A 25,529-nucleotide genomic window follows, 5' to 3' on the forward strand; every position below is an offset into this window, starting at 1 on the left:
CTGAGTACTGAGGAGGGTGTACAAGGCAAGCAGGCAACGCTCTTCCAGGATCTCATTAGGGGTGGGCGCTATATGCAGAAGAGGCTGGCCAGCCGCATGGTATGGGAGGGGTCCCCACTGCGGAGGGCAATGGATTTTGGTGAAAACAAAAGGACGGTGATGACTTCCTCCTCAAAATCCCTACCAGAGAGGAGAGCTTTATAGAGACTGGGTCCTTAAATATACTAAGTTTATGGGGACAAATCAACCAGTTTGGGGGATATGAATCAGATACATTCAAAATGACTGGGGATCAGGGCCAAGGAAGGGGAGTCCAACAATAAGAATTTTTTTTTGACCAACTTAAGCAGGTTCCTCATTTGACCCTGACCCCCATTCCCAAAGACCTATTGTTCAGCTTAATGCCCTGTCCTACTGGTGTTTGGGTATGTGTTTCTGCCCTCAAAACCATGGGTTAGTTGACATAATTCAGCTCTTGTGGAGAGCTCTGCCACTTTCAAATGCATTTAAAATGCTCAGTTCTTCAGATGCAGTTGTTTGTTTCAGAAACTGGTTTCTAGGTATAGAAGCCATCAAACCCCACTCTTTGCAACCTTCCTTGTCGGTAAAGGAAGACTGGGTTTACAACCCAGTTGCATCTGGGCAAATTAAAGTCTGTCTACCCACAAATCCAGACCAAGACATGGTGAGAAGAGTGGGGGGGGAGTTAGTACTTTTCAATTCAGTTCAATGAAGAATTATTCAGAGGTTCCCATCTTAAAGGAGTTGACAGCTCAGAAACATTGAGGTCATGATACATTGAGTTGGGTGATTAAATAGGGTGCATACACAGCTAGGCTTGCCTGGAACAGTCCTGGTTTCCACTTTTTCCCCAGTGTACTGGTTACTCAGAGAAGTGTACCTGTAGGGAAAACAAATGACAAGGTCACCCAAAATGAGGAGAAAAGAAGAAAAGGGGATTCTCAATTTTTTTCTTGACTCTTAACTGTCCTTCCAAGCAAGACACAAGAGCAATGTTGCTGATGCCTCCAAGAAGGTTCTTCAAAGTCCTATTTAAATGGCTCTGGTGTTTGTGCCATCGCAGCCCCAAAGAAACACAGCAGCTTTGTTCTACAAAGTCTAAATATCCCCCACCCCTGCCCCCCACCATTTTTCTTTGCATACATCAGAGTAGGGATGTCAGATTTAACAAAATCTTAAAAGATGTCTGGTTAAACTTGAATTTCAGAGAAACAAAGAGTAATTTTTAGGATAAGAGGTTCAATTCACAGGCCAGGGTCAACCATGAGTTAGTGGTCACACTCCATGGACACCCCATCCCGCCCGCAGGCTGCCTGCTCACAGCCCTTCCTTCCTTGAAGCTGCAGATGGCCTGGACATCAGAGGGAGCCCTAGGGGAGCACCTGCTTTCTCTAGCCTCTCCCTCCCAGAGTCAAAGCATTTTCTTTTCCTGGGTGGCACAAGGAGGCTGCTCCTAGAGGAAGGGGAAGTGAGATGATGATTTTCTGGGAAGAAGGAGAAATACAACCCTTTGGAAGAACGAATAACGGCTTCAAGGGTTCAGGGCTCTGACTAGAGTCCTTTGCTCTCCTCATTCTTGCATCCAGCCCTAAGAGCAGAGGAGCTGTGGAAGTCATGGGGGGCTACCTTCCCAGTGTGTGTGTAGAACAGCATCCTACCTCCAACCTCACAGGCTCGCAGACACTGAGGCCTGAGTGGTCTGCGATGGATGTGGCTGGATGTGTAAGCCAGCGAAGGCCAGTGTTAAGCTGTGCCAGCTTCTACCTGAGGGGATTCTAGGGCACAGGGGCTACCAGCGTAAAAAACACAGGAAACCATATACACACTTACTCACAAAATATACTGCACACCTTGGGTACAATCTGGGAGGAGAATACACATGTAGTTGGGGAGGGAAGGGGAAGGGAGGGGGAGGGAAGAAGAGAGTAGGTGGGACAGAAGGAGGAGGCAGTGTGGCAAGGTTCAATGTAACTTCAATTTAGCTGTTTCTCCACTCATGCCTCCTGTGATTTATTAATGTTTGTGATCTGCTTAAGCTGACTTCCCCCTGAAACTGAATTTGGAGCAGGCAAACTAGATACACTTCATTCTGATGAGATCTATACTCCAACTTTATAAAGGTGAAGCCAAGGGAGTTCCCACTGTGGTGCAGTGCAAATGAATCTAATATCCATGAGGACACAGGTTCAATCCCTGGCCTTGCTCAGTGAGTCAAGGATCCGGTGTTGCTGTGAGCTGTGGCGTAGGTCACAAATGCGGCTCAGATCTGGTGTTGCTGTGGCTGTGGTGTAGGCCGGCGGCTACAGCTCCAATTAGACCCCTAGCCTGGGAACCTCCATATGCTGCAGGTGCAGCCCTAAAAAGACAAAAAATCAAAATTAAAAAATAAAGGTGAAGCCAGGGAGGTTGAGACCAACTGCTACTGGTTTAGGGCTCTGGACCCCAAATGGACTTGCTGAGGTCCTTCCTCTTCTCAGGCATGGAAGATGAGTGAAGAGGCGGGGCTGGATGTGGGTTCTAAGGGCAGGTCACTGTTTTCAAACTACAGGAATGTACCTAGTAGTGGGTTAGGACATAAGCGGAGTGCTTACAATCACTATGAAGTCAGTGAGACAGAACAGAACATAATAGAAAGACTCCAATGCACACAGTAAGGATAAACATTGTTTTGTAAGGCCTCTCTCTCTCTCTCTCTCCCTCCCTCCCTCCCTCTCCCTCCCTCCCTCCCTCTCTCTCTCTCTCTCTCTCCCTTGCTGTGTGTGTATGGGTGTGCTGGGCCATGATGTAAAATATATTTATGTGTTTCTTATGATGGGTCATGATGGGTGATAGTTAAAAAAACTCTGAAAGCTATTAGTGCAGGTACCTTATATATATATATATATTTTTTTTTTAATTTTTTATTTCCCCAAAACATTACTTTTTTTTTCCTACTGTACAGCATGGTGACCCAGTTACCCATGTATACATTCTATTTTCTCACATTATCATATTGTATCCCAAGTGACTAGACATAGTTCTCAGTGCTACCCAGCAGGATCGCATTGCTAATCCATTCCAAAGGCAATAGTCTGCATCTATTAACCCCAAGCTCCCAATCCATCCCACTCCCCTCCCTTCCCCTTGGCAACCACAAGTCTGTTCTCCAAGTCCATGAGTTTCTTTTTTGTGGAAAGGTTCATTTGTGCCATATATTAGATTCCAGATATAAATGATATCATATGGTACTGTCTTTCTCTTTATGACTTCATTCAGTACAAGAGTCTCTAGTTCCATCCATGTTGCTGCAAATGGCATTGTTTTGTTCTTTTTTATGGCTAAGTAGTATTCCATTGTGTACATATACTACATCTTCCTAATCCAATCATCTGTTGATGGACATTTGGGTTGTGTCCATGTCTTAGCTATTGTGAACTCTGCAGCAATGATCATGAGGGTGCATGTGTCTTTTTCAAGGAAAGTTTTGTCTGGATATATGTCCAAGAGTGGGACTGCTGGGTCATATGGTAGTTCAATGTATAGTTTTCTAACAGGTACCCTTTTTAATAGGGGCATGAATGAATGTGTATTGTATGTGGAATGGTGGACCCTGCTCCTGAGTCTCAAAGTAACTGGCAGAGACTAGGAAAGAGAGGAAATCATGAACAAAAAAAATGTGTGTGTGTATGCAAGAGAGAGAGAGGGAGAGAGAGAGAGAAAGAGGGAGAAAGGTGGGAGGTAGGGGGAGGTGGGAGAGACAGAACAGGAGCGATGGTTTAATTTACAGACTTCTTGAGGAATAAAAGGTGTCCCAAGGAATCCAATAGACAAATACACAATGCAAATACATATATAATATGAAAGCAACAGCACATATATGCTTCTGTGGGCCTCAATTAACCAAAGATTCTATAACAACGACTTCAAAGGCTGACATCAACAAACTATAGCTCATGGACCAAATTCATCCCACTGTTCATGCTTGTCAATGAAGTTTTCTTGGAACACAATCATGCCTGTTCATTTACTTATGCTATGGTTGCTTCTACCCTACAATGGCAGAGCTGAGTAGTCACAGAAGAGACCGTGGGGCCCGCAAAACCTACAATATTTGCTTTTTGGACCTTTACAGGGATGACACGTCCTCTAAGGCAATGCCTTGTAATTCAGAATCACAGAGGTATTTGGACAAGGTGACACCCACTAGAGGTCTGCAGTTCTGCCGAGGGTCTGTGTGACACAGCCAGGGAAGGCCTGGGCTGCTCCTGTTGGCAGCATCTGTCTGCAGATACCGGGTTCCTTTGGGTCTCCCTCACAATTCGAACCAGCCCTCTTACCTAGACAGACACCATGGTGCACTTTCTCACATAGTTACACTGCAGGAGAAGAGGCAAAGCATGCCTTTCTGGGTCTCAGAGATGTACCTGCTAGCCAGACTCATTAAAGCTGGGGGTGTGAATGCAGTACTCCTGGGAGAGCAGTGAGGGAAGGACCCAAGGGGCTATATGAATTTGACTCACATCCACCCATGCCTTACCTTTCCCAAGGGGAACCACTGTCAGAAAAAGGATGGGGAGAGTGGGAAGAGTGGTGGTTGGTGCAGCCACAAGGCAAGTTGCCTTCAAGCCTGGCTGTGAACTGAATAGACTCTGAAGCCTCCTGTCCCTGGACACAGCTGCCGTGGTCCAAAGTGCAATGGAATGTAGTTCAGTCCTCATTTCGCACACTTTTAATCTTTTCACCAAAGTGATTTGTTGAATATGTCACCTGGCAGGATTGGGTTTTTACTGCTTTGCAAGACATTTTAGATGAGAAAGCCCACACACCAGAGAGCAAATCCTGTCAGACCATGTGCTGAAATTTCTGGTTCACAAAGTTTTGTCACCAGCCCTAGAAAATAGAAATAGGACCTGCCTCTGACAAGATTATGATATGAATAAATTTCACTTTCCAACCCATCGGCGTGGCCCTTCTTCCTCTTTCCCCATCTTTCTAGGGCATGGCGTTTCTAGCCATTCTGACCCCGTGGCTTCCAGCATCAACACAGGCTCACTAGCACAGATGTTTGAGACTAGTCATGGGGTTTGCTTATGGTGCTGAAGAGATGCTGGATGTAAAGCTCATTCTAACAACAGAAGTCTATTTTGCTCCATGGAGAAAGAGGTGGAAAAAATAGGGGCATCAAGGCTCACGTCTCCATGAGAAGTCAAGACATGCAGTTGGTGGTCATTCCACTGATGGCTGGGAAGCAAGGGCCTGAGAATCCTGGTCTAAGGCAGACTAATTTGAAACTGGACACTTCAACAAGCGAGGAAGGGAAAATTCCTTGTTTGATTCTTGAATTATTCTCAGAATGGTTTGGGGAACTTCTGCTTTTCTTCAGACTCTCAGTTTCCACTTCTGTGACACACAGCTAATTAGCACTGATGGGCGAGGAAGGCTATCTGAGGGAAGTGCTCATTATTCTATTCCTTGCAACTCCAGAGCTGAGCCATGTGATAACCAAGATGCAGAATGTGGGTATGTGCCCAGACTAGTGGAAGACTTTCCTTCCAGCACCTGTGTCTCTGGCTTGCAATTTCACAGGCCAAAGTGGTTTGAGAGAAAGTGACTCAGTGATGGGACTGTCCCCAGAATGGTGGTATCTGTCAGAATGGTCTTGAGGCACAAACACATCTGGTCCAGCTTCTATTCTTGGCTTCCTCTGCTGGGCCCTGTGTGGGCTAGAGATTTCTGCCAGTGTTCATGGTTGCAGAAAGCCAGTGCACTGCATGTCATCCTTACAATCCCTGGAGCCCACAGGTCCTCTTTGCACCCACACCTTTAATAGTTTTTCAAGAGCTAGCCCCTCCCAATACAACACTCCAGGCTGGCTCTCCTATAATTCATGCTGCAAGCCTAGAATTTTTCTCCTTTGGCACTGCTAAGGGGAGAGGTGTTGAAAAGAAGCTGGAGCAGATGGGAATGGAATTCCATTATTTTGTAACTATCTGAATGGCATTTCTTTTCAATTCGATATAAGAGTTTTAGCACATTTAAAAATTTCCATACCTTAATTATAAAGCCCATTTTATTAAAGGCACACACACCTCGCTGGTAGCTCGTGAAGTTTTGGCTCTGAGGTTGGTTGCTGTGTGAGAGTTCCATCCCAGGCGTTGTTTTAGGTCTGTGAGTAACTGGTGTAGCACTTGCCAGTTTCCCTCCCTGGGTAATGACAGAGATGCTAACACAATAGCAAAGCTGTTAATCCCAAACACGTTACTAATAAGGCAAGCTGCCTTGCTGGAGGTTGCAGAGAGGATGGGGAGACGGATGTACAAATGCTAATAGGCGAGCTCACACTCTCATACCAGTGGATTTGTGGATAATGAGGAATGTCCTGCTTTCCTCAAAATATCACTTGCACTTAATCAACTCAGAGCTTCCTCACTAATCACACGTTGCCAACTGATGTCTGGTATTTGGGAGGTGGTGAAGGTGAACAGTAAGTGTGGATGTGCTCACCCACCCATGGACCATGTGTTCCTCCTGTGGGTGGCACCCAAAAGATTCCTGCACGACTCAACTTTCTTCATCATTTTTGCTAGGTTTCTCTCTGTGATTTCTTGACCCTCTGGACACGGTAGATTCTGTAGCTATTTAGTTGCAAAAAAGAGAATCAATAAATGCGTCAAGGAAAACAAACCCCTCTCAATCTGGGCTACAGGTTCAGAAAAGAGCAAGTCAGGAGGCTGGATATTACACAGTCTGGGTCAAACATAGTTTCGGAAGCATTATGTGGCCAAGTTCAAGGACTCTGAGGAGGTAGAAGGAAGGAGAGAAGTTGTGGAAACTGATTCTTTTCTTTCTCTATAGAACAGGTGCAAACAGCTGTGGAGGAACCACACAAACTTCAACGTGGACTGGGAAATAAAAACTGCACTATGGAATTTAATTTTTACACAGCCTCAATCCTAGCTTGGACTCTCCTTGTCCTAGACATGCTTAAAATTTAGTAGAATTCACCCTGTGATAGCTTTTGTGGTGGCAGAGGGGTAGCTGCTGACCAAATGATGTATCTTGTTTGACATATAGTTCTGGAAAATCATAGGTAATTCCTCAACTTAGTCATAAGTTGGCATAACTTTGGAAGCTTTCTAATATTATCATGGCCTGAGTTCACCTCTGTAGACCTTTTTTTATTTTTTTATTTTTTTTAGGGCCACACCCACGGCATATGGAGGTTCCCAGGCTAGGGTCAAATCGGAGCTGTGGCCACTGGCCTAAACCACAGCCACAGCAACGCCAGATCCCTGAGCCGCATCTGCTACCTACACCACATCTCACAGCAACGCTGGATCCCTAACCCACTGATCTAGGCTAAGGATTGAACCTGCATCCTCATGGATGCTAGTCAGGTTCATTTCCTCTGAGCCATCATGGGAACTCCTGTAGACTGGGTTTCAATCAGTTTGCTGTAGGCGCCTGAGAACTATTATAGTTCCCAAAACTTTCCAGGTAACTTTGTTGCTCTACATAGAAATTCTAGGTTTTACACACTTAAAAATTTTTAATTGAATTAAAAAATGTTTAAAAGGAAATTGGTTTAAAGTTGTCAACATTTCACTTTACCAAGTAAGGAAAAAGAAACTGCTATCACCATCATTTCATCAAAAAGGGACAAATTCACACCAAGGAAAAAACTGGAAGGACAGATCTTTAAACACCTTTGACTTTATAAGAACTCATTAAGTTGCCATACCCATTTTTGTCTTTTTGGGGCTGTACCTGTGGCTTATGGAGGTTTCCAGGCTAAGGGTCAAATAAGAGCTTCAGCTGCCAGCCTACATCACAGCCACAGCAACTTGGGATCTTAGCAGCATCTGTGAACTATGGGGCAGCCTGAGGCAATGCCAGATCCTTAACCCACTGAGTGAGGCCAGGATTTGAACTCCCATCCTCACGGACACTATGTAAGGTTTTTAACTCACTGAGTCATAAGGGGAAATCTGCCATACCCACGTTGATAGCAGTCTTATTCACAAAAGGTACTGAAAGACGGAAGTAACCCAAATGTCCACTGATAGATGAATGGATAAATAAAATGTGATATATCCATACAGTGGAATATTATTCAACCTCAAAAAAGAAGATAATGCTGACACATACTACAACATGGATAAACCTTGAGGACACTGTGCTAAGTGAAATAATCCAACCACTAAAGGACAAATATTAATTCATTCTACTTAGATGAGATGCCTAGAGTAGCCAGATGCATAGAGACAGAAAGTAGAATGATGGATTTCAGGGTCTGGGGGTTGTGAGGAGATGTGGGGAGTTATGATTTAATGGATATGGAGTTTCAATTGGAGAAGATGAAAAAGTTCTGAAAATGGATGGTGGTGATGGTTGTACAACAATATGAATATGCTTAATGCTACTGAACTATATACACTTAGAAAGTATTAGAATGGTGAAATTCACATTATATTTTATTCCAATTCTAAAAATCCACAAAGTTCCCTTTATTTTTCTCATTTTGTGTGCTACCTGGCACTTGAAAGCCACTTCCCAGGGTAAAGTAATCTCCCATGGCTGAGAGAGACGAAGCCCCACTGAGTGAGTGTAGCCAAAGTGGCCAAATCCAGCTACCCAGGAGCCCTACCTCCTAATAGGCTGCAACAAGCCAGCCCAGGCTGGGTGATAGAGAGGCACTTCTAGACTATAAAACACATTAGCCATGCTCCTGGAGAAACTAAACAATCCCCTCAAACAAGCACACGCCCTAGTCAGGGCACTTGGCCTTAAAAGTATTTGATACGTTTTACGGGCAGAAATGCCTAGAGGGTGATGGACCCAAGAAGATTTTCAAGAAACCAGAGATTTGACCCTAAGACTTGTTTGAGGAGGCAACAACAGTGGTGATACCTTGTTTTTTTTCTTCACAAAGCAGTAGAGCAAAGCAGAAAAGGACTGCACAGAGGTTAAAAGCAAAGCAATTCAAGACCCATAGGAAGCCATTTACAGATAAGATGTTCTCTGAGACAGTTACCTCCCAGTGAAATTCCAGGATTGCATGAAGAACAATATCGTCCTTTATTATAGTAGTTGCTTCTTATTAACATATATGTATGTCATATGCATATACATGCATATATGCACATATACACACATGTGAAATGGAAGTTTGTTATGGCTGGTCAGTAAGTTCTTAAAACTCAGATGAATCTGTTCTTAGCAACACAGACCCTAAGAGCCAACAAGGCGGGCCATACAGCTGTAATTTATAATCATGAAATTTTCGTACTGCATTAAGAATCTCTGTGGGTGATAACAGAGCTCTAAAATAGCTAACATTGCACTGATGTTTCTCACTCTCCACATTTGTTTAACTCCTTTGCCAGAGACACATACTTAACTTGTCTTGGTAGATTTTTGTAATGTGCCTTTCAAATGGAAAACTGTATTCAAGCATTCCAATTTTATCAAGTAGCAAAAACACCCAGGCCAGTGGCCAAAATTTGCATGTTTGTTACTGCATTCCATACCCAGATATTTCAGAGCTGAAGAAGAATAACAATTTTCTAAAATGTTATTGGATCCATAATTCTGGCAGCAGGTTAATTCACTTAGCCACGTCCGTGAAAGCAATAATTATTGGCACATAATCTCAGGAATCACTATGCATGATGATAATCAATTCCAGTTGAGAGAACCTTTTTAGATCAACAAATGTTTGAGCACCTACTATGTGAATTGCTCTATAATCCTTACCATTGTCTACCGTTTCAGAACTGTGAAAAAAAAAATTTAAAAATCTAATTTTATAGGAGTAGAACTTATTTATAAAATGGAAACAAACTCATGGATTTCAAAACCAATCCTATGGTTACCTTAGGTCAAACTGATTTTAAATTATATTTCTATATGTTTCCGGTGGAGAATGTAGTTGAGAACTGAAGATGGAGACAGACTATTACCTTTCATTTCAGGGATCTGACACCTTTGGAATAACTGTCTAGTCTCAATTCTCTACAGACTAGTTACCTAGTTTTGTATATTCTGGGTACCAGAATCAGACAATATACCTTTTTTTTTTTTTTTTTTGCTATTTCTTTGGGCCGCTCCCGTGGCATATGGAGGTTCCCAGGCTAGGGGTCGAATCGGAGCTGTAGCCCTGGCCTATGCCAGAGCCACAGGAACACTGGATCAGAGCGGCATCTGCAACCTATACCACAGCTCACAGCAACGCCAGATCGTTAACCCACTGAGCAAGGGCAAGGACTGAACCCGTAACCTCATGGTTCCTAGTCGGATTCGTTAACCACTGTGCCACGATGGGAACTCCCAAACAATATACTTCTATCTGCTATATGGAAAAAAAAAACAAAACAGAAATAGATGGATTGATAGTTTAATGTGGACCTCGGTGAAAATAAAAATAAAATCACCTGAGAATAATTAAATAATTATGATAAGAACAATACATATTTATACACAATGACCTAAAAAAGGATCCTGATTACAATCTACATTTCTGCTCATTAAGGAACCCGTGGTAATCTTTAACAAACATGACTATAGGAATCATCTTCCAGCCTTTTCTCCATGTCCCAGATTTTATTGTATCAAAACTTCAGCTTTGAAATGGCTGGGGTTTTTTTGTTTGTTTGTTTGGCGGGGCGGCAGTTGGTTTTTTTTTTTTTTTTTTTTTTTGCAATAAATCTCTTTCTAATCACAGAAAAAATAATGATTTTCCTATGCACATCTGCCACTTAAGAACTAAAACTTCACCAATTTACACCTATGAAAAATTCTTCCAACACACTTTGTAAATGATTAGTGACAGTTTGACAACTTGTCAATAAAATAGTGGCAAACTATTTTACCCCTGTGTCTCTCAAACCCAGGTTTTTTTATCTGCCTTCTTTCGATCTTATTCAGTGTCCTCTGTGCTATGAGGTATTGGGAATAACATTTGAAGTCTCTTTTCATGGAAAGAGCTATTTGCTGCTTGAGGTACCAGCTGAAAGAGATCACCCACTGCCTTGCACCATATTAGGAGGTCCTAGGTTAAACATTCAACTCACCCCTGGCATTCACTGCTCAGACATAGCACAGGGAATAACGATTCAGTCACCTCCTGTTCAATACTATGAAAGTTTCAGCTAGTTCTCTCAGGATAGACCTGCACCACAAGAATAAAGCCCTCTGATGGCCTGGGGCTCCCTTAAGTTGTGAATCATGTAACATATTGGCCAAGAGTTTCCCTAATCTCCTCCCCACTTTTTGTAGCTTAGTTTAGAAAGCACACCCTCTCTGCCCCAGGGCTTCAGACTGAGAAAAGATGTCTCCAGTATTTGGATTTTGAACAGGTTAATTATCTGCAACTGACTGCACTTGTCTTTGTGAAGGTCTGTAGGTAATAGGAACACTGCTTTCTCTCTGGCCATCAGGCCATGACAGAAGAGTCATTAAATAACTCATCCTTTCTGGTCACTTCCAAACAAAGGATTCTCTCAGGAAGAAAAATTCCTAAACAAAGCCTCCATCAAAAAAATTCAAGACTGTACGATTTGACCTCTGGGACTGAGACCAAGATTGAATAACTCCAGGAAAGGCAGCCACAGCAGTCTGTTGACCACAGACTTGTCTCCTTGAGAGGAAATGGCCTCCAGTGAGATGGGGAAGGCCTGCACCCCACTGTCTGTGTCCTTTCTCAAGTTGGCTCATGGCTATTCTCTCAAGGAGAAAGGATCAAAATATTAAAACATTTGACACTTTAATGTGATGTCCTACTTTGGGATCCTTGCATCCTTAGAGGCAGATTCCAGAGGCTCAGAAAAACATGAAACAACTGAAAATGGGCATCAATAGTACTGCAAGTAAGTAAATGATGATCCAGTCCCTCAGTGAGCTGCTGTGACACAGCCATGCAGAAAGCTGATAACGATGACTTGTCATCACTGCTCCGGAGCTGTGGGTCTCCAGGATTGTGAAGCCATACATAGGGCTATGTCAGAGGGACTTAGAGGTGGACCTAATATCTATGATAGGTCAGGTCATTTCTTGGAGTTTCAGAAATTTCCACCACAATCAAAATGATCTAGGAGATTCAAGTGATTTGAAGACTCCCACATCAGAAGAAGAATAGGAGGCACCGAACATGAATTAACTCTTTTTCAGAGAAGTGTTCACAGAAAGTTCCCCTGGGCACAAAGAGGTTGGTGTTCCAAATAGACAATAGAGGGAGCAACCAGATGTGCTGTTTTTCCATGGACCATGTTTGAGGTCTACATGTACTGCCCCGACTCAGTAATGCTTCCTCTTTAATGCTGAAAAGTTTCCCAGTTTGGGAGAGGAGTTACGGTCACCCTAGTTAAGCAATATTTGGATATCATTCTCCAAAAGGAAGGGGTTCACTGATCTTGCACATGACTGGTCAGGCAAAATGTATGTTTCTATAAGAAGAGCTATAAAGTCCTCTGTTAAGGCAGTGCTGGATACAAAATTTAGAAGGGAGACAGTTCTTACCCAGCTAATCAAACGCCAATGTATGAAGCCCCAAGGGAACACAGAGCCGGGGAATTCTGATAAGAGGGACACCTGAAGAGCTGTTCATTACCTATAACTGTAGGAACAATATACAATTCTAAAAGTAAATGAGAAAAACGGGAAACACTGAAGATCTGAGGAACAATGAATTCCATTGTTTGAATACCCCAATCCATAATTGTTGCACCCATGCTATTTCTGGCCAGATTGATGAAAGAAATGCCATCTGGGGCCGTGTGCAATCCCCTACTCCCCACCCGAGAACTCTCACTGATGCACGTATATAACGGCCTTGAAACAGAACTCTTGAGTCAGTTGTGTTCATGTCTGAAGATGTCTGACATCAGCTGAGAGTTTCTTATAGGTCAACATGCATATTGAGTTGACACATCCTAAATTTGTAACATTGGACACACAATTCTCCATTTTATTGGTTATTGCACTGATATTAAATAAATAACGAGTTAATACTGCTAGCATAAATAGACTCTAACTTTAATCTCAAAATAAAATACTTTTTTTTTATAAGTCTAACTCTGAAAAAAAATTCAGTGAAGGGAGGGATGAATGTCCTACAGCAAGAAATTAAAACTGGATACAATGATGTTTCAAAAAAAAGGTTTTATTAACTTTAGATTAAACAGACATGAGGTATTCAATTAAAATGATTTCTGAGGTTTTAAAACCATCATGTTCTGTGATTAATACAGTAAATGTATATTTGATTGAAATATTAAGCAGAAGGGAAATAAATAACAGAGTTTTAAAAATATATATTCTCATTAGTAATGCAGGTCTGAAGTAAAAAGTCCAGTAAAAATATGGCTTGCTTCTAGGAGATGAATAATATTATTTACGGAACTCTTTGGAACAAGTCAGGATGTTCTCATTTGCATACGTAGCCTGATTGGTGAATTATGACCCAGGATTCCAAATCTTTGTTCTCTAAACTTGAGCCCAGAAATATGCCTTGTAGGCCAACCTCCTTTCTGCTGCCTATTTCTCTTTCTTTACTCTGTAGTCTGGATTCAGGGATGGGCGTTGGACATCTGGATGGAGTAAAGATTACAGCTTCATCATGTGAAAACAACTAGATGAAAAGCCAAAGAATTTGTCAACTGATTATTTGGTGCCGTGTAGGGTTTAAATTATGTTTAAAGTCTTGTCTCATTGGGTTTAATCCATCAATCCATTTGAGTTTTTTTATTATTATTTTTGACTATGTAAGTGAAGACCACAACCAATATGGGGAAACATTAGAAAGAAGAAAAGCAATGGTCCAGTTCAAGAGGAGAACAGAAGGTAGGAGGAGGAATCAACTTTTAGCTGTAAACTTATCTATGCATGGGCCACACAATCTCCAAGTAATATGCAGTAGCCATATAACTTTAAATATCCTTTTCTGACACTAAGCAGCAGTCTAAACTCTGAGTAAGGCCATATGATCTCTTCAGTCTTTGGTGACCAGACCCACAAAATAAGGGCATTCACGCACTTTTCATGCAGCGATATTCTCTGAGCACTCACTATGGGTCATGAACTGTGAAAGGCCCTAGGAAGTCAGTGCTGAGCAAAAAATAGGCACAGCCTTGTCCTCCTGGAGTGACTCCTCTAAAGGGAGATAGATCGACTCCCCAAAAAAATCACACAAACAACTGCAAAAATTGCAACTGATCCATGTTAATACTGCGCAAAGGAATAGGTTCTGTAAGAGTCTACAATGGGAGAGTGGCCTGGTCAGGAAGAGGTGGTGAGGTGATATTTAAAGACTCTACCAGGTGGAGGGTACGATTGCAAGATAGGAAATAGCATGTGCAAAGGCCCGGTGGTAGAAGGAAGCAAAATCAATGCGAAGGACTGAAAACAGGCCAGTGTGGCTGGAGCCCAGAGAGAAAAGCTGTGTAGGAAGGGGATGAAGCTAGAAGGGTCAAGTAGAGATCAGACCATGCACAGTTTTGAGGACCATATTACACCATTTTGGTTTTTCCTAAGAGCCACTAGAAGGTCACTAAGGAGTTTTAACCAAAAGGATGATATAATCAGAACTGAAACATTAACTACACCACACAAATTCCCCTTCAAAAATGAAGAATCTATTATCCCAGCTGTTGAGAGTCCCGCCAAGCAGCCTTCAGCCATCAAATCCCTTTGGAAATTGCCTGAACCATAGAGCCAAGGTGCCCAAGGTTATGCCCCTTTCCCCAGGGCTCATACCCTGATCAGTGCATGAGTATAAAGACCAGGCCTGCTGCCTTCAGTTTGGGACAGCTCTGAAGGGTCATCCCATCTCCAGAAATCCCCACAGGGTTGGGTGAGGCTTCAGCTGAAACTTCGCTGCAGCTCCACTTCTCTCTCGGACCAAGCTCATTTCTTTTCCTTTTCACAAGAAACACTGCCTAACCAACCTCTTGAATTCTAATTTCCACCTCAAGTCAGCTTTTTAGGAAACCCAACCTGTGATAGTCTGGAAGTAACAGGAGAATGATCCAGAGAGGGGCTTAGTGGTGGGAGTGGCAGCCCAAGTAGATGACTAAGGACAGTGGTAGCTGGGTGTAGGCTGATGAGGAAGGAGAGACATGAGGAAAGCGGGCAGGTTTAGGAAACACTTAGGAAGGATTTGGTGACAAAGTGGAGATGGGGAAAGGGTGATGATGCAGAGCCAAAAATCTAGGGTGACAACTTGCTCTCCAGTGTGTACAGCTGGGAACCCAGGAAAGAGTCTGGTACAAGGGAAAGAGCAAAAGCTTCCTGTTACCACCTGTGGAGCTGAGGCATTCAAGTAAGAGCTTGGAAGAAGGGCACTGGCTATAGAATCTAGAATATCAATATAGAATCTAGAATCATTGGGAAATGTGTCTGGATCATAAAGCCGGGCATGAATGTGGACAGAGGGGGAAAGAGAACATACCGCAAAGAGAAAAGCTCCTAGTTAGAGATGAGGGGATTAATCTCAGTGTCCTCTATGTCCACAGCTTCCTGAGCTCTAGAAGCAGATTTCATAACTTTTTAGAAGGAATCACCCCTTTGAGAACTGTGCACAGTTTCAAGGTCCCACACCTTTAAGCGTATTCCGAGACCCCTTGGTGAACCAGAGTCTCCAGGTCATAAGTTCATACTCTGGAGGAAGTCTCTGCTTTTGTAATCCTATCACCTCTGCCGTGTCTTATACAAACTGTGTTTTAATGTTTTAAGGCCCTAGCTGATTGCCATCTTGATGGTCCGACAGGGATTTTTAAGAAACAGCAAGTACTTGAAAAGTCCATGCTTTCCTGTCATTAGGCAGAGGTGGCACCTAAACTTCTCGACAGTCACATTTCAGGGTCTCCGTGGTGCAAAGGAAGAGAAGCAGGTTTGTGCCACTGAAGAGGAATTGGCAAATCTTTTCTGCAAAGAGCCAGGAGTAATTATTTTCGGATTGTGAAACACACAGCTCTCAGTCGTGTATACTCTTATCTCTCTTTAAAACACCCCTTTCAAAATGTAAAAACCACTCAGCTAATGGGGAAAAAATAGACAAGCCTGCTGGCCACCACTGTAGTTTGCTGACTCCTGCCATAGAAATCAAGTCTTCAGTCAGACCAATTAAAACTGCATTTGTCCTCCCCCGAGCATCCTAGCATTTGAACTTGGAGATAAATAGTCTTAAATCTTTGAAGCTTCTGTCTTCTCATCTGTAAAATATATAATATCTTCCTCTGGGGTTATTGTAAAGTCTAGAAATAAAGTATATTCAATATTTACCCATGTACCTGGCACAAGGAAGTTGTCTCTTTAACAGGTATAGTGAGAAAGACAACCTTGTTTCTAAAATTTTATTTTGCATTAGAATATGTTGATACTAACAGACTGCCCCCCCCCCACCCCCAGGTTACACCTGGAGACATATTCTTCTGGGACACATCAGTTATCTGCTTACCCTGTTTGTGAATGGCAAGAAAATCCAGCACCTTCCAGATGGAGGGGACGCCTGAAAAAATGCCGCACATGCGGTCATTCCCAGTTTGTGTGCCTTTGCCTGATGACTTTAGCCATTTCTAACTTACCTGGTCCACCGTGTTGCTGCCCTTCACCCCAGAACTCACATGTCCCATACGATTAGCCCCACGCTGACTCTAGTATTTATTGTTCAAAACGCCCACCCATGAAAGCAGAATTCTCCTCTCCAGTCTGCATTGCATAAAGTCAGCTATTTTCACAGATGTGGCACAGTGTAGGGGGACTGTCCCATGTCAGCTGCACACTCTCTGGAAGGGCAAATCCTCCTAAAAATCTCTGAATTCCTTTGAGTAAGGAAAACAGATTTTTATCCCTAGGGTCACTGCAGTCTGTGAGTTCTTGCTTCTGCTTGTACCTCATCAAACTGTGAAACTGTTTTTTTTCTCCTTTACACACAGAGACACAAATACATTCACAAGAAATATTTGTGTGTCTAATGGATGTAAATAAAAGTTTGGAGAAAAGGCGTTTTCACTGCAATAATCAGCACAATTATCAATGAAATATTAGACACTCAACTTTGCCCCCTTCCTGTGTAGACATGTCACTAGCTCTTTAGCTCACAAAGAACTCAGGTTCTTGGCACATCTTCCCTCCACCACCCTTGTCTACTCATCTATCCATTTCTCTCCATTTTTTTTCCTCAGGAATAAAACACAAGTTTCTTTTAGTCTCTCTTGCAGAGCACTTCAAGGATCTTTTTCTAAACTTGGGCTCCCTTTGAAACTGTGACCCTTAGAGTCTCATCTTCTATCCCAAATATCTTAGCAAATTATCTTCCCCAAACAATAAGAGCTTCCTCTCCGAGAGATTATGCCAGTAGCTAAAATAATAAAAAATGTCAGTCTCTTATACATATGTTGTCTGGCTGGATTACCAATTTAAGTTTCATTTTCAGCCATTAATACTTTAGCTTAAATCAATGAATAAGAGGAAGTCAAAGGAGCAAGAACCCAGAGAACGGAACGAAGAAAAACTGGATTTTCTCTGAGGGAAGAGAACCAGGGAGAAAGCACAGTGGGCAAAGTTTTTTGGAGGTGTGAGGATATGGATCAGACAAAATTCAACAAGAATGTACTGTCAGGGGCTAGCGGGGAGAGAAAAATAGAACTATAGAACTAAAGACGGGAGAGCACCGAAGAGGGAATGCATCTATTTTGCCTGGGGCAGGACCTCATTTTAGGTGTTGCATGAGTACAGTTAAATCCTTTGGTAGATGGCACATTTGTGAGGACAGGGGAGGTCCTCCTTTGATGTGCAAAGAACTGAGAGAATCCCTACCTCCCTCTGCACAAATCTCCTGAGGTCATAGCTGCTCTGAGAGTCTGCTTTGGTTCTGCCCTGCATGGGTGTGGGGACCCAGACCATGAAGGCTGGAATGTAAATGATTACTGAGGCTGTAAACTGTACAACACGAATGACGCACCACTGGGGTGCAGGGGGCTGGGGCACAGGGTGGAGGCCATTTTTTTGGTTATTTTTTGAAGCCTGCTTTGAAATTTTCCCATATTTCTCTCTATATAACAATAGACATTAGCATTTTCATATGGCTTGAAAGTTAAAGCAAGATGTGGGAGAGTCAGTTGTTGAAGAGCGGAGTTCTCTAACTGCACGTGTCAGAGATTTCCAGTACTTTTGTAAAACGTGCTCTGACCAAGACTTCAGTTCTTGGTGGTGTTTCCTTTCTCAAGATGGCCTGGTTTCCAATGCACTCTCTCACCCCAATGTATCTGCTTGGCTGGGGAAGCTCACACTGGCATCAAAGGGTAAAGAGCAGAGCCAGTATACTGAAGGAAGGAGTCAGATCAACAGGAATTTTTTTTATCTTCTCTAGGTCTATGTTATCACTGCAGAAAGTGAGTTGCTTCTGGGAAACTGATATACTAAGAACTGTTCAAAAGAGAGAGGAGCTGGATCTGGAATTCTGACTGGAAGGGATGTTTCGTAATGAAACACGGCATCCCCAGCTCTCATCTGTTTTCTGAGACAGTACTGACTTCTGTTACCATGTGTACTATTGCAGCTTTGCAAGTCCCTTCCCAACACTAAAGCACACGCACTAGTTAGCAGCTTGGCTCAGAATAAAAATCAAATTCACCCTTACAACAACTTCATGTAAAGACTCCTATTGTCTCTGTTAAATGCTTTTTGGACTCTGAAGACTTTTGCAGCCCCAATGATTTTCACCCAAGAGACAATGCTCAGTTCAAGTTTTGCTGACTCGATTAAGATGGCGGAATAGAAGGACTGGAGCTCAACTTCTCTCCTAAAAACAACAAAATTCACAACTAAAGACTGAGCATACTTCACCAAAATGGACTGGAAACCTTAAAAAAGATACCCTACTCCAGAAGAAAAAGAGAAGGCCACATCAAGAGGTAGGAGGGGAGATTTCGTGATATAAACAACCCCATACCTCCTGGGTGGGAAGCTCCACAGACTGGAAACTAACTGGTTCACAGAGACTCACCTGCAGGAGTGAGAGTTCTGAGCCACACATCAAACTCTCATGTGTGGGGATCTGGCAGTGGGAGAAAGAGCCCCTGGAGCATCTGTCATTGAAGGCCAGTGGGGCTTGTGTGCAGGAGCTCCATGGGACTGGGGGAAACGGAGACCCCATTCTTAAAAGGCGCACGCAGACTTTCACGTGCACTGAGTCCCAGGGCAAAGCAAAGTCTCCATGGGAATCTGGGTCAAACCTGACTGCAGTTCTTGGAGGACATCCTGGGAAAACAGGGGTGAATGTGGCTTGTTGTGAGGGAAGGACATTGAAAGCAAAGCTCTTGGGAATATTCAGCAGTGTGCCTTTCTCTGGAGGTGGCCATTTTGGGAAAATCTGGCCCCTCCTATCAGTCAGTGCTGAGAAGCCCCAGGGCAATCAACAATCCAGGTGGGATCACAGCCCCGCCCCTCAGTAAACAGGCTACCTAAAGAGCCTCAGGCACACAGCTGCCTCTAATCCCATCCAGAGACTAAGCCACACCCACCAGAGGGATTAGAATCAGCTCCACCTACCAGTGGGCAGGCATCAGCCCCTCCCATCAGGAAGCCTACACCAAGCCCCCATACTGACTTCAGCCACAGGGGGGCAGACATCAGAAGTAAGAGAGGCTACAACTCTATCATCTGTCAAAAGGTCACCACACCAAAAACCTATAAAAATGAAAAGACAGAGAACTATAACTCAGATGAGGGAGAAAGGAAAAACCCCAGAAAATCAGCTAAGTGATGAGGAGATTCTCAGCCTCCAGAAAAAAGACTTTAGACTGTTGATACTGAAGATGATGCAAGACATTGGAAATAAACTGGAGGCAAAGATGGATAACTTACAGGAAACTCTGAGCACAGAGATACAAGATATCAAACTGAAACAAGAAGAGATGCAAAATACAATGACTGAAATAAAAAAATTCTCTAAAAGCAGCTAACAGCAGAATACAGGAGGCAGAAGAACGAATACGAGAGGTGGAGGACAGATTATGGAAATTATGGATGTGGACCCAAAAAGAGAAAAAAGATTGAAAACAAATGAAGAGAATCTCAGAGAACTCTGGGACAACGTGGAACGCACCAACATCTGTATTATGGGGTGCCAGAAGGAGAAGAGAGAGCGAAGGGGACAGAAAAAATATTCCAAGAGATAATAGCCGAAAACTTCCCTCACATGGGAAAGGAACCACTCACTCAAATCCAGGAAGCACAACAAGTACCATATAAAATAAACCCAAGGAGGAACACCCCGAGACACATACTAATCAAACTGACAAAAATTAAAGACAAAGAGAAAATCTTGAAAGCAGCTAGGGAAAAGAAACAAATAACATACAAGGGAACCCCGATAAGGCTATTGGCAGATTTTTCAACAGAAACCCTGCAGGCCAGAAGGGAGTGGCATGATATACTTAACGTGATGAAAGGAAAAAACCTCCAACCAAGATTACTCTACCCAGCAAGGCTCTCTGTTCAGATTTGAAGGAGAAATCAAAACCTTCTCAGATAAGCAAAAGCTGAGAGAATTCAGCAACACTAAACCAGCCTTACAACAAATACTAAAGGAACTTCTATAGGCAGAAAAGAACAAGAGAAGAAGGAAAGGAAAAAGAGCAGCAAAAACAAATCCAAAGTAATTAATAAAATGGCAATAAGAACATTCATATCAATAATTACCTTAAATGTGAATGGACTAAATGCCCCAACCAAAAGACATAGACTGGCTGAATGGATACAAAAACAAGACCCATATATATGCTGTCTTCAAGAGACCCACTTCACTTCTAGGGACACATACAAATTGAAAGTGAGAGGGTGGAAGAAAATATTTCATGCAAACGGGGATCAAAAGAAAGCTGGAGTAGCAATACTCATATCAGACAAAATAGACTTTAAAATGAAGAATATTTTCAGGGACAAAGAAGGACATTACATAAAAAACAAAGTTCAGGAGTTCCCGCTGTGGTGCAGTGGGTTAAGAATCTGACTGCAGTGGCTCAGGTTGCTGCAGAGGTGCAGGTTCCATCCCCAGCCCAGGGGTGCACAGTGGGTTAAAGGATCCAGCATTGCAACAGCTGCAGTGTAACTTGCAGCTGTGGATCAGATTAAACCTCTGGCCCAGGAACTTCCATAAGATGCCAGTGTGGCCATAAAATTTAAAAAAGAAAAAAGAATTTCATCTGCTTGTGTATTTGTGAAACACTTACTTTATGACAGGCATGGACATGGTAGGGTTTTGGAAGAAATGACCCAGTATCTGTATGGTCTTTAAGTGTCACAAGCATTGCAGGTAGCGTTGGAACCCTGCATACATCTTTTACTTTGGATGCCTGGCAACACCTTATCTTAGTTTTAGTAGTTTCACTTGTGATATACCTGATTTTATTCTGATAATAAATATTTTCGAATATATTAATGATATCTGCTAAGATAGTGGTTGGTTCGCCCAAGACTGGTTAACAATTACAATCCCACATCCTGGAAAACCCTCCCAGGATGATTGGTCATTATCTCTGTACCACCCAAGATTAAAAACATTTGCTAGTAGATGAGGGTATATGTATCCATAAAATAAAAATGTATTCACCCTTACTGGTACTAAATATCTGACAATAATAAAAAAGCATGAATAAATAGCAACCTGGTGCCACTTCTCCAAAATTTACAGAAAGAAATTGAGCTTTACTATGAAGTCAACCTTTAAATTTTGAATTATGATAGAAATAGGAGTCATCAAAAAGCCAATTCAATATTGCGCAGTTCAAAAATATTGGCAGGTTAGTTTGTTAATGAAAATCAAAACAGTAAAAGGAGGAAAATGGCTTGCAACCATGTTGTTCATTAACAAATCCACACTCATATGCTTTATAATACTTTGATCTGTATTGCTACACATATGAGAGCAAATATCTCACCACTTTTGCCCATCCAATTAACCATCTAACATTGTTATTGACAGCAAAATCCTATTACATGTATTTTTCTGCACAGGTAAAACATCACAGGCCACACAGCTTAAACCAGGAAAAAAGAGTGAATTGATACTCAACCTACAAGGGTTTATTATGCTCCAGTTTTTAAAAACATGGTGCATGCACAGGGGAAACAAGTTTTCCCTATGTACTGTTTCATGTCAAAAGAATAACAGGCAAAAAAAAAAATTGTTGACTTAAAAAAATTAATGTCAAAATGTATTTTGTTTCCCACTCTTTCTTTCCATAGCTTACTAAAGAGCTTCTTTTTTCAGTGGATTCTCTTGGAAACTTTTGCAAGCAACCCATACTGGGCAACTTGGATAATTTTTTTTTATCTCCATACCTACAGATTTTTGTAAACCCTTCTAACTTGGTCTTCTCATCTTCTCTTGCTTAAAAATTTCCTCTGTAAAAACAGCCTCTTGAAATCAACCTGCAATGGGGGGTCATTTTAATTATGGGCAATAAGCTATTCTTTGAAATTACTATCCATTAAACTTTGTCTAATATTTAAAATAATGGATTTTATTTAACTTCTTACTTATATCAGAAAATGGAATGTTCTGACAATGGAAACCTACTACTTAAGTTTTCTGATGAGAAATTTAAAATTAAGATCATTCCTTGTCACAACTAGAAAAAAGTTAAGCAATAACAATTAATAAAATAAAGTAGTATTATTTATTGATGTTCTTACAGTAAAGAAATAATTTTATATTAAATTTATGCCAAATTGTTAAAAGTGAATTTTTACAACACAGGAAATCATAAATTGCTTAAAAATTGTAAGATATGGTACTGGTGCAATACTTTCTAAACTGATGCTATTTTTCATCCATATATGAGTGAATTTTTAAATTTATATCCATACATATTTTGCTTTTTAGGGTTGCACCTATGGCATATGGAAGAAGTTCCCAGGCTAAGGGTGGAATTGGAGCTACAGCTGCCAGCCTACACCACAGCCACAGCAACGGGGGTCTGAGCCACATCTGTGATATATACCACAGCTCACTACAATGCTGGGATCTCTGACCCACAGAGAGAGGCCAGGGATCAAACCTGCATCCCCATGGATACTAGCCGGATTTGTTTCCACTGTGCCACGAAGGGAATTCCAATCATAATATTTTAGTAAGATGTATAATTATAATCCAGTTATAGCATGAAATTAAAATGGAATTTTTAGATTACAAAGACTTTTAACCTTCTCCCTGTTTGTCTTGAATGATAATTTACTATGTTCTAGCTTCCTAAGTTATTGGAAAATAAAAAAATGTTACTTGCAAAAAAAAAAAAAAAAAGTTTTGCTGACTCACAATCCCCCAAGTCCAAGGTTAGCAGATGTAGAAAATGTAGGGCCATGCCTATGTGGGCAGCCAGACACTTACTAACAAAACACTGGCAGTGACAATGACTAGAAAACCAAAAGTTCATTTGTTTTCATGAAGCTTTTCTCAGATATTCAGCAGAGAATCTGGGGTGAGTGTAGGTGATGCACTGAAGAAATAAGAAACATGATCCCTAGCTGGGGTCCAGCCAAGCTCACAGGCCTGATGCATTCAAATTGACCATTGGCTAAGATGTCAGAAGGGCTTCAATTTTATGGAGCAATTGGCGTGATGTTAGCTGGAAATCAATACCTGCAGTCTAAATTTTATATTTTGTGTGTTGTCAGTTGAAGTTGGATGTCTGTTTCTATTTCTTGGACTGACTTTCTTTCTGCAATCAGCATAATGAAAAAGAAAATAATGCTTATAAATGAAGTCTGCGCATAGTACTGGCTGAGCTGGAGGAAGCTGGCAGCTGTAGCAGTTCCGTTTTTGGTTTACTTTAAGTGGCATTAATTGCACTGCTATGTAATTCAGCATAACTACACCGTCATGCATCGGGATTCTGCTCTTGCTGCAGGGGTGCTAGGGTCTAATAAGTATGTGGCTATTGGGTGGTGAGGCCAAGCCCTCTTGGTCATCTCTCAGCAAGGACTCTATCTTTTAGTCCTAGGACTTCATTCTAGGCCAGAGGTTTTCAAGTGCCTGCCCCTTGGCCAAGAAGTGAACCAAACCTTGAACAGCCCAGGGGCACCTGGCTTACCAGGTGAGCCAAAGTCTTTTCCTCTCTAACCCAAGAGTGATGTGTGTGGATTGTGTTTAAGCCAGACACTTCACTGTAGGCCTTAGGGTTGGCCTTGAAAATGAGGTCACTACCAAGTTCAGATTTTCCGATTTTCCTGTTAAGTCTGGTGGCATTACAGACCAACGCAACATCTAACAAGAATGGCCAGTTTATGGTTCCACTTGTGAATGAGGTGACACAGACTTTAATAACCCCTGGCCAGGCAATGGGAATTTCTCAGCATATACCTACTAACCAAAACACCTTGACGAGAGTGAAAGAATGAGACTTTAGCCTCTTCACTACATTTAACCAGCTTTGGGGCCTCACATTGGGTGGACTATTAACTCTCTGACCTTCCCATAGGTGCTTTGTAAAGTGGAGGTAGCTTAGCTACTGAAAAGTAAGGGTCTAACTTCATAGAACTTTAAGCTCTTTTCAGCTCAAAGAGCTGAGATCCAGGTATATTTCTGGTATGTTTCTGAGGGCAGAGACCTTGACTTTATTTCAGTATCCTCAGTATTCGGGATATGGTAGGAAGGAACTCATCCATGTTGGATTGAACAATTAAATAGATATAATGTTCAAGAAAACAATATTCTTGCAAATAACCACACTGAAGCTACCCAATTAACTTTTTTTTTTTTTGGCTAAGAATGAGATTCAGCCAGACAGTGCTGCATACCAAGAGGCCCCGCAAAGGGCAGAGTTTTCAGAAGCAATGAGGAAAAAGAGAACAGATGGGGACACTCCTACCTTTCAAAGAGCTTGGGAGCCTGAGAACACAGGCAAGTATGCAGTCTCTCCCAGGAAAGCAGGCTGTCTTGTTTGTGCAGATCAGGGAAGACTTAAGGCTATCTGAGATGATCACTCCATAGGTATGAACTTGGTTCCTCCCTTGTCAACTCCCGTAAACAAATGGTCTCATAATATCAGAAGAAAGAGGCATTTATTCATTCCCAGACCATGAGGAATTCTGTGTGATTTGAGTGCTATACCAGTAGGGTGAGATGGAGACTCCTCCCTGATGTGCAGATGCAGGGAAGGTCCCTAGAGCTAGGGACTGATGTGTGGAAGGAAGGGGGGATCAAGTCCACCACAGCACACAGGAGCTTCACCACATGAGGAGCTACAAAGGGTCCAGAGAATTGTAAGGCGGTAAAGTCTTGTCTGGGGAAATGAGCTTTAGCACATGGAGGTAAGACATGAAGGTGTAGTTCAACCTATTAGTGACAGCTCAGTTATTTGAGGATTCCTTGGGGACCCATCTGATCAGTTTCTGACCACAACTGTATTTGGATTGTGTCTTCCCTGTGTTAATAGTCAGACACGCCAAGTCAAGATTGCTGTAGGCAGGGCTGCTGCATACAGACTACCCAGACACCAAGGCACCTAGCCTAGGAGGTGAATGAGAAT

Source organism: Phacochoerus africanus, chromosome 5 (assembly GCF_016906955.1).
Source record: "Phacochoerus africanus isolate WHEZ1 chromosome 5, ROS_Pafr_v1, whole genome shotgun sequence".
NCBI lineage: Eukaryota > Metazoa > Chordata > Mammalia > Artiodactyla > Suidae > Phacochoerus > Phacochoerus africanus.